A 4,440-nucleotide genomic window follows, 5' to 3' on the forward strand; every position below is an offset into this window, starting at 1 on the left:
GTCGGGTGAACATCCTCCGAACTGTGTTCAGTGCTGTTGTACATTCCCACTAAAAACGAGAACAAAAGTCTCCACAGGAGTCCAAATGTGGTCTCCCGATTGCCCCGCACATCTGCAGAGAAAAAAAAGCAAACTTCCCTGCGTTGATAGTGCATTCCCCTTGCCATGACCAGCAACAGCCCACGTGTTGGCGTGATTTCAGATTGAATTTGACTCAAACGGTTACCGTGGAGATGTGGCCCTGACCTACCATGACTTGAACATTATGGAGTCCAGAGGACTTTTTCTTCCTCTCTCTGTTCTGAAGGAGGGGCTGTCCCTGCAGCCAGTTGTAAAACTGAACTTCAGTCACAATCTGTTCCCCACCCCCACCCCGCGCTCTCTTGCAAACCCTGGCAGTGAGTCAAATGCTTTTCATGCAGAACAATCTGAAAGTTTCCAAAAATACGCGACTCATTACTTTTCTGGGCCAACTGCCAAATTGGCTCTCAGTGGTTTGAGGGATAGATGAAAAGAAATCGCAGTGAGTTATCACACAGCGTTGAATATAATCGTGTCAGAGGCTGTTCAGGGACGATTCACTTGACTCATTCATAGGATGTACCAGTCCAGGAAAGGCTGGATTGGGTCGATTGTGAATAGATGGGGGCTGTTTTCCCTGGAGCGTTGGAGGCTGAGGGGTGACCTTATAGAGGTTTATAAAATCATGAGGGGCTTGGATAGGCTGAATAGACAAAGTCTTTTCCCTTGGGTGGGGGATTCCAGAACTAGGTTTAGGGCATAGGTTTAGGGTGAGAGGGAAAAGATATAAAAGAGATCTAAAGGGCAACTTTTTCACAGAGGGTGGTACGTGTATGGAATGAGCTGCCAGAGGAAGTTGTGGAGGCTGGTACAATTATAATATTTAAAAGGCAGCTAGATGGGTTTATGAATAGGAAGGGTTTGGAGGGATATGGGCCAGGTGCTGGCAGGTGGGACTAGATTAGTTTAAGGATATCTGCTCGGTATGGATGAGTTGGGCCAAAGGGTCTGTTTCAGTTGAAGAGGATGAGAGGGGATCCTATTGAAACGAACAAGCCCCGCAGTTGCTGGAAATCTGCAACCGAGGCAAAAGCTGCTGGAGAAACTCAGCAGGTCACGGGAGAGAAATCACTGGATTCCAAACACCAACTCTGCTTTCTCTGCACGGATCCTGAGGGGACTTGACATGGTCAATGCTCAGGGGCTGCTTCCTCTCGTAGGTCAAGTCCAGAACCAGGGGCCTTCATTTCAAACAAAGTGGTCTCCCTTTTCATCTCAGCGTGTCATCAATCTGTGGGGAATTCTCAGTGGGGACTGTGTTATCTACTTTATTAGGGGTTGGGTTCGATCATACTCCCGAGATGAGGAGCTGAGGGTATGGTGACGCAGAAAGGAATGGTGAGTTCACCAAAGCAGCTTTGATCAGACTGATTGTAGATGTTGGGAAGATGTTTACACCGGTAGGAGAGACCAGGGTCCAAGGGCAGAGTAAAGGGAAGACCTTTTAGAATGGAGATAAGGAGAAACTTCCTCACCCAGAGAGTGGAGAATCTATGGAATTCACTGCCACAGAATGCCAATGAGTATGTATAAGACTGAGAGAGCGAGGTTCCTGAGTATCAATAGGATCAAAGATTATGGGGAGAAAGTGGGAGAATGGGATTGAGGAACGCATCTGCCATGATTGAATGACGGAGCAGATTCGATGGGCTGAATGGCCTAATTTCTGCTCCTATGTCTTATGGTCTTATGGAATGATGGAGCAGGATTGGAAGGCTGGAAAGCATCTCTCTGCTCCGAAATTCCACGTTCCTGGGGAAATATACCATCATGCAAAGTGTTGTGGGGCTCGGGGTCACGAGGCTTCGGAACGCTAAAGCGTTCCCAATGAGTTCCCAATGTTTGGAGAAGAGGCAATAGCGGAATGGTCACTGGGCTAGTCATCCAGAATCCCAGCTCTGAGGATATGGGTTCAAATCTCACGGTGGGAGATGGTGAAATTTTAATTCAATGATCCCAGAATGCTGGGCTAATGGCGACCAATTAGCCCCTGCTGGGTGGTGAGAGAGGGCTGGTGTACCACAGGGATCAGTGCTCAGTCCCTGTTGCCTGCGATGTATAAATAGGGGTGGTTTTTCGTAAGTTTGCAGATTAAACAAAGATAGGCTGGGTGGTTAATAGTGAGAAATAAAGTCGCAGGTCACAGGGGAATATTGGGCAGGTGGAATTTGGAAGAAATGACAAGACAAAAAAAAGTGCTTAATGCACGACAAGGCACAGATGATCATGGGATACTTGGCCACAGAAGGTGGCAGGGTTGTTCAGAAGGCATATTGCTTTGGTCACTCAAGGCACAGCTGAAAAAATCAGGGCGGTTAAGTGAGAGTTGTACCAGACTTTAGCGAGACCACAGCTGGGTGTCTCACTCTCGGAAGAATGTGGTGGCAGATGAGATTGGTGGAGATGTTGCCTGGGACGGAGTACTTGGAGAGAGGCTGGCTACGTTTGCTTTGTTTTCTTCGGAGTGGAGGAGGTAGAGCGGGATAGAGATGTCCAAGATTATGAAGGCCTTTACGGGGTGATTAGAAAGCAGCTGCTCCCCTTTGGTGAAGGAGGAATCATTTTGAGGGAAAAGGCAGGTGGTTCATGGGGGAGTTTGGGGAAAACATTTTTCACCGAGATGGTTGTGGGGACCTGGAATACACTGGCCTGGGAGATGGGCACTTGAAAGGTCATGACATTCAGGGCTATGGGCTGAGTGTGGAAAAGGGCGAGGGATGTAGCCAGAGAGTAGTACAGATTCAATGGAGAGAAAGGCCTCCTCTGGACTGTGGGATTTTCTGTTGAAATGATGGCACTGAGGGAGTCCCGCACTGTCAGAGGGGCAGAAAAGGTGAATCGTTTTTTTTACAAGCCCAAACCAATATGTTCACAGATGTTCTTACACATCTTTGGAGCAGGTGGGGATTGAACTTGGGCCTTCTGGTTCAGGAGGAGGGACACTACCAGCTTCGCCTGGTGGATAAATTGATGTGAACGGACATGCAGTGACTTCTCTCGAGTTAAGGGATCCTATGACACCATTGGAAATGCAGACAGACTATCTCCACGATGTTTATCGAGGAATCGGTGAGGGGTGATCTCACTGTTTATCGGAGTATTCTGCAGTAGATTGCCGGTTAAAAATTGATTATCAAGTTTGTCTGCAGGTTTGAACAGGCAAGGTGGAGAGGGCCCTGTGATACCACCCCCATGGGGTATGGATTTGTCGATTATAAATATACTAAGTGTAAAGCAGGGAGTTTCAGCCTGAAGCAGAAAGCAGCAAGCAGTAATGAAGGCGTTAGAGAGCTGAGCACCAGGCAGGAACGGAAACTATACAGATCTACAGGGCAACAGGCTACCCACCAACCAGGGACAAGGGAGCAAGTGGTTTCTGCAAAAAGGACTGTGTCCTTTCCTCTTCATGTGGTCTGTGGTGGAACCAATTGACTATATCGGAACTTCCACCTCACAGAGACAAGCTAATGATGATGTAGAAACAATAAAATTGAAAGTGACTTTTTTTGCAAGTTTCAGCTGAAGCAATTCAGCATGTAGATCTCTTCAGAGTGGCAATGGGACCAAAACGCCACAAAGAGATCAATAATGACAGAAGGCGAGCAAGCAGCATAGAGAGATACCAATGAAGAGAGAGAACAGGAGGAAGAGTCCATTTGGGATCAACATAACAGGACAGTGTCAGGATTCATACACAGACCGGACTGATTACAGGACAGCGTCAGGATTCATACACAGACCGGACTGATTACAGGACAGTGACAGGATACATACACAGACCGGACTGATTACAGGACAGTGTCAGGATTCATACACAGACCGGACTGATTACAAAACAGTGTCAGGATACATACACAGACCGGACTGATTACAAAACAGTGTCAGGATACATACACAGACCGGACTGATTACAAAACAGTGTCAGGATACATACACAGACCGGACTGATTACAAAACAGTGTCAGGATACATACACAGACCGGACTGATTACAAAACAGTGTCAGGATACATACACAGACCGGACTGATTACAAAACAGTGTCAGGATACATACACAGACCGGACTGATTACAAAACAGTGTCAGGATACATACACAGACCGGACTGATTACAAAACAGTGTCAGGATACATACACAGACCGGACTGATTACAAAACAGTGTCAGGATACATACACAGACCGGACTGATTACAAAACAGTGTCAGGATACATACACAGACCGGACTGATTACAAAACAGTGTCAGGATACATACACAGACCGGACTGATTACAAAACAGTGTCAGGATACATACACAGACCGGACTGATTACAAAACAGTGTCAGGATACATACACAGACCGGACTGATTACAGGACAG

The sequence above is a fragment of the Chiloscyllium plagiosum genome, unplaced genomic scaffold, assembly GCF_004010195.1.
Source record: "Chiloscyllium plagiosum isolate BGI_BamShark_2017 unplaced genomic scaffold, ASM401019v2 scaf_6210, whole genome shotgun sequence".
NCBI classification, from domain to species: domain Eukaryota; kingdom Metazoa; phylum Chordata; class Chondrichthyes; order Orectolobiformes; family Hemiscylliidae; genus Chiloscyllium; species Chiloscyllium plagiosum.